We start from the raw sequence: 6257 nt of genomic DNA on the forward strand, positions 1-6257 counted from the left end.
TAACAGGCACTCAGGTTATGTTCGATGAATAAATGGAATGAAAGAATGGATAAATACAGTTGGGGGGTTCAATATTTTAAAATAAACTCGTATAAAGCAATATTTTCACAATAGTAACTATTTACATTTTGTTATTTTTATTTTTAAAGAATACAGGTAAAATGAATGATTAATCTATCATTGTTTGCATATAGGAAATGAATGTATATATAAGAAAAACATATGTACATAATAAAATACATACATAATAAAATCTGGAAACACAGATAAAAAACTCCCTTTTACTTCTGAAGAGGCTACAAGTTCAAAGATGACAACAACACACACAAATAATAATAATGGTAAAAAATAGAAAGTGATAAATTATTTTTATCTGTGCAAAATTCATATTCCTCTCTTCCTAAAGATTATTCCATTAATAATAAACTTTTACTAGAAGTTTTGTATATGTTCACTGCTGCAATCAGAGTTAAGAAAAAGGAAAAAAATCTTTACTTAAAACACAAATGCCCAGAAATTACACATTTTATCATACTTTGTACATATTTTTTGCTAACACAAGACCATAGTCTGTTTCTATATATGTACAATCAAACGGATTCTTTTTTCCTCACTGGCTATAACAAAATACATCTTCATACATCAACATACTTCTGTATCTATTGTCACTTTCAGTGGTCACATATTATTCCACCCTATGGATGCAACTGAAATTTATTTATAGGATCCATTCTAGGGGTTCTTTTAAAAATAAGTGCTGTGAAAAACAAAGAGCATGTATCTCTATTTCCCAAGGGTATTCAGTAAAATGGAATTGAAGGGTAACGGGCATACACATTTTTTAAATATAGTACTTACCACCATGTTATGTATTTAAAAAGCAATCAGCAACTTAAACTTTAGGCAGCGTATAAAACATTCTCACACATATTGTGGATAGAGAACAGTTTCATTCCTCTTTTAAATTCTTATACCAGAAATGCAAAGGATTTTTTTCCTATGTACATAAGTAACTTGTAGATCTGCAAAATAAAGTACTTTGCCCACTTTTAGAGTTTTTGATTATTTGATTTGTAAGAATTCCCTGTAAAATGAAGATGCACTTTTCAGGCCCAGTGTGGTGGCTCACACCTGTAATCCCAGCACTTTGGGAGGCCAAGGCAGGCAGATCACAAGGTCAGGAGTTCGAGACCATCCTGGTCAACATGGTGAAACCCCATTGCTACTAAAAATACAAAAATTAGCTGGGTGTGGTGGCGGCGTGCCTACGATCCCAGCTATTTGGGAGGTTGAGGCAGGAGAATCACTTGAACCCAGGAGGTAGAGACTGCAGTGAGCTGAGATGGTGCCATTGACTCCAGCCTGGTGCCAGAGCAAGACTCCATCTCAAAAAAAAAAAAAAAGAAGAAGATGCACTTTTCATCTAATGAGTATATATGTATGTACATATATACAACTTTTCATCTGTGTATATATAACTTATATATCTGTAATATATGTTATACCTATCAGTACTATGTATACAATACATAAGACTGTAATTCCTATAAAATGAAAACATACTTTTCATCTGAATATATATATATAATACAGTAAATATTTTTCAAGTATGTTCTCTTATTTTGTTAATTTTTTTTTCTGATACACAGGCAGTTTTAATTTTTACTTTGCTAAATCAACCTTCAGAATGCCTGCTTGTGAGGTCATTCTTAGAAAGGCCTTTGTCAACATAAAATTTACCTGTAAAATAAGCATGTGTGTTCTCTTCTGGTACTTTTCTCATTTGCATATGTAAAAATTTCAATCTGTACTCCATCAGGAATTCATGTTTATGACATAAACTTTCACTAGTTTTCTTCAAACAGCAGGCATTTTTTCATTAACAATTCATTCTTTCCTATTAATGACTGTTAACATTATCAATCCTTATGTACGTCTTATATAATTACATTGTTTCTGCATTTCCTATTCTGTTCCGTGCATTTATCTGTCTTAGCTGTTAGTAAACCATTAATTGTAGAAATTAATAGCAAATTTTGTTATCTAGAGGAGGAAGTATTTTTTCACTCCATTATAAACTTATTTTAAATGTCATCACAATAGTAAAAGACAGCAGGTGTCATGCAAAAATGTTAAAACTTTGATGTTTTCATTTGTCTTATGTAAAATTGATAAACAGAGAAAGAGTTCACATTTAAAAAAAAATGTGTCTTCCCATTCAAGAACACAGAACCCACCTCCCACTTCTAAGTTTCCCTCTAAGGACCTTCAGTAAAGAACCGATCTGCACAGGTGGATACGAATGTAAAACTAATAGTTTCACCTGAGAACTTTTCGCTACTGAAAATGACTCCAGGTATTTTTTGATAGGTGAATGAGTTCTCTCATTAGGCACCTCCTATAATGTATATAACACCATGATTTAAACGTGTACATTAAAAATAAAAACACTGTATATGCTTCGCTTTGCGAGTTAAATCACTCACATTCTCCACCAAGTGCTCCCGCAGGGGAATTATGAGGGATGCAGAGCAGCTGAGGCTCCGTTTGGCACCGCCGTTCCGAGGGTGTCCGGCGCCCTCCAAGGCCCCCTCCAAGGGGCTGCCGGGAAGCCGGGCCCGGGGACCCCTTCCCACCCTGGGCCGACCCCCGCTCCCTGTGCTGCCTGTCCCAGGCTTCCAGGTCTCTGCTCCTGCGCGCCAGGCAGCGCTCCACCTCCGCGGCATAGCCCTCGACAGCGCCCTGTGGATCTTCCACAGTTCCGCGTCCCAGATTCGGTGCCCCGAACCCGTGCAGACGTGGTCTATGGGGCCCAGGACCGCTGGCCCCTGCGGCTCCCAAAGCCGCAGAACTTCTTCAAGGAGGTGAGTTCTTGTCAGACCCCCAACCACCGGCTCCTGAGTCGCGGCAGCTCCCTGTCACCTTTTCACCGCCCGCCGCCCCACACCCAGCCCCAAATCCCCAATCAACTCCCAATCCCCGACCCAACCTCTGCGATCGAGCCCAGAATCCGCCATCCAGCCCGGTCCACCCTTCAGCAGCGACACTGGCAGCCTCTGACCTCTCAGACCTACTGACCTCTCAAACCTAGTGAGCCTCGCAAAGCCGTTAGGCCCGCGCCTGCACCTCGGGGGCCACCCGGCTCCCGGAAGCCGCTCCCAGGCGGCGCCCGCCGACAGGTGGGGCTGCAGCCCGAGGCAGGCGCCGCTGGGCTCGCGGGTTCTCCCGGCGGGCCCGGGCAGCCCCAGGACCACAGGCGGAAAATCGCAGGCGCGCAGGCCGCCCTGGCTGAGGAGGAGGGCCAGTCTGGCCATGCGCCCACCCCGCTCATCGTCCGCAGGAAGATCTGGGGCTGGCACGGGCACCCCGCGGCCACCAGACTGGCTTCACGGATGGCCTGGCTTCAGCGCTGAGGCTCTGGCCCTGGGGGCTGCCTGGCTGGTGTCAGGCAGCGGGAGAGGCAAGGACAGTCTGGGGTTGCCCCTTCCCTCACCTGCCCCCACCACTTCCCGTGCCAGGACTGGCAGTTTGCAGCTACACCTCTGGCACTGGCGCGGGATGGCAGAGCTTCCCTTGAATGGCGTCACATTCTACCTGGTCTGAGGGTCCGCTCTGCCTGGACACCTCTCCGGATCCTGGGCCCTGGCGCTGGGCAGTCCACACAGATTGGAGACTGAGCGGCTGCTGGTGGCCCGACCGCCTGACTTCGCCGCCCGGGCGACTGGCTCGGGTCTGGTCTGGGGTGTCCAGCCGCTTGCTGCCCGCGCGCCACGTCTGGGCTTGGTGGCTTCAGCTGCAGCTCGACACCGGCGACGGCTGGCGGGCCTGGGACCTGATGTCCTCAGGGTCAAGTGCATCGCCAGCCACCTGAGGGTCTGCTCTTTCTTGGCCTCCTCCAAGAGCGCAGGGGCCACCGGGGTGGCAAGTTAAGAATGCCTAAATTGAAGGAAATTTATTTTTAAGAAATAAGAGCGTGTGTGTGTGTGTGTGAGAGAGAGAGACACAGCTACAGCAGCAAACGGGATGCAGAGGTGAAGGTCCACAGCCAGTTCCTCTATTGATGACCTCCAGGTATAAATGTTCAATCTAACTGCTTTGGTTGACGCTTTCACCTCAGCACTTACAGATGCCTACAGATCTGTTCAATCGCACATCTTGGATTTTGAATTATTTAATACCCAATTATTTCGTAATTTAATACCCAAACTATTTTAACAGTTTGCCATCTCTGCAATCCTGACATAATTTTTTCTTTGTTTATAAAACAATCGCTATAGTAAAATCAAAATCACAAAATCCTCATTGGGTTAAAAAAGCATTAAAACATACTATACATAAAAGATGATAAAATATATGTTTCATCATAAAAAATTAAGGCTTTGCAAAAGTTTTTTACATTTAGCGACATTCTTAAGATTCTTTAACTTTTCACCGTTATTTTATACATTTTTAAAACAATGCATACCAGTGTTTAAAAAATAAATACAGTATTTCATCTAGGGCTGAATATGTAACGCTGGTCAGCTTTTTCAGCATCATGCAGGTGTGAGCCTCAGGCTGCTTTGTATTTACATATATCAAACGACATGACCATCTTAAGTGCACAGATACTATCTTCTCGGCTTCTTTCTTCTCCCCCAAAACTAATGTTGCTTTAATGGCAGCATCAATTTAACTAGTTTTGTGATTTCTGTATTTAATTGTCACATAACATGAGTTTTTTGTTGTTTTGTTGTTGTTGTTGTTGTTTTTAAGGAAAGCATACTATCTTAGTTGCCGGGCCAATTCTTCCTAATCATTTGAAATCACCTTTTTTTCTTTCATAATAACTACTTATTTTAATTGACAAGTCAACTATTATTGGATATTAACTTATTTTTTCTAGTTAAATTTTGCTCTTTCAAATTCCAACTCTTACATACACACACATTTAATGTACATAACTGTAACATATACATATATAAGCATATATTAAGATCTAACAAATTTAGATATGCCAAGAAAGCCACGTGACCATTATTTACATAAATATGAGAAGTGTTCACATTTATCAAGGCCAATGAATAATATTAAGGTGATTGCTTCCACAAGAAATTAAGTGAAGAATTATTTGTTGAATATTGTCAGATAAACACTTTTAAAAAACCTGTTCAGGTTATTTAAGCCTGACCCAAATAATTTTTAAACTTTTTATTCTATCACGCCTGTAGACAGCTTCATGTATTAACCATTTCTGCCTTGTTGGTCATTTGAGAATGGTGTATGTAAGTGCAACAAATAAACAACTTTTACAGGAATAAAGAAAATTGATATAAATTAGTCTGGAAAATCTAGTTTGTAGCTGGGCAGCCATGTGCCCAGCTAGACCTCAAGACATTGATGGTTCTGTTAAAAGAAGAAAAGAAGAACAGTATTTCACAGAAGCCTGCTTTTGCCCCCAGTTTACAGCTGTAGCCACCCAATCTGCCTTGTGCCTTCTTCTCAGAGGACACACTCATCCCAGCCCCAAGCAAGAGAGACCAAAGTCCCATTCAGTTACTGTATCCAACCCAAAGTGAGGGTCCCGTGGGCCACGTGCTGTGCATTCCATCTGGTTTATAAGTGGCTCCTTGGTGTCCAGTGACTTATGAAAAATCATTTGTTAAGCCAGGGGTAGTGGTTTACGCCTGTAATCTAGCACTTTGGGAGGCCAAGGCAGGCGGATCACCTGAGGTCAGGAGTTTGAGACTAGCCTGGCCAACATGGTGAAACCTTGTCTCTACTAAAAATACGAAAATTAGCTGGGCTAAATTAGTGGTGGGTGCCTGTAATCCTAGCTCCTTGGGAGGCTGAGGGAGAAGAGTCGCTTGAACTTGGGAGGTGAAGGTTGCCGTTAGCCGCTATTAAACTCCGCTATTCCTTATTGGACATAACCTAAGAGGTCAACAAATTATTTTTCTTTTTTTTTTTTTTGAGACAGAGTCTCACTCTTTCACACGCATCTGCACTCCAGCCTGGGTGACAAGAGTGACACTCCATCTCAAAAGAAAAAAAAAGAAAAAGAAAAATCATTCATTGACCTCCTGGGTTACACTCAATAAAGAATAGTGGCATAGAATCAAAATAGTCCCAATAAAAATTTTCATTTGGAAAATACAAGACGGGAAAAAACACAGAAGTCACTGGTCCATTGCAGTGGTGGAATTCTGCAGGTCAGGTCACTGGTCCACTGCAATGGTGGATTCTGTAGGTCAGGTCACTGGTCTATCGCAATGGTG

At 42.2% G+C, this 6257-nt stretch overlaps 1 protein-coding gene across 1 annotated transcript in view; it reads right to left on the reverse strand.

Annotated features, from left to right (window-relative positions):
- Positions 1 to 3858: 3858 nt before the first annotated feature.
- Positions 3859 to 6257, reverse strand: part of LOC113220390 (protein FAM83G) — a 19844-nt gene continuing 17445 nt past the window's right edge. The window contains exon 5 of the mRNA XM_026449379.1: positions 3859 to 3936. The gene's annotated coding sequence lies outside the window, so the exon portion shown is untranslated. The remainder of the gene's footprint in view (positions 3937 to 6257) is intronic.

This window comes from Piliocolobus tephrosceles, chromosome 4 (genome assembly GCF_002776525.5).
Source record: "Piliocolobus tephrosceles isolate RC106 chromosome 4, ASM277652v3, whole genome shotgun sequence".
In the NCBI taxonomy this organism is placed as follows: Eukaryota; Metazoa; Chordata; class Mammalia; order Primates; family Cercopithecidae; genus Piliocolobus; species Piliocolobus tephrosceles.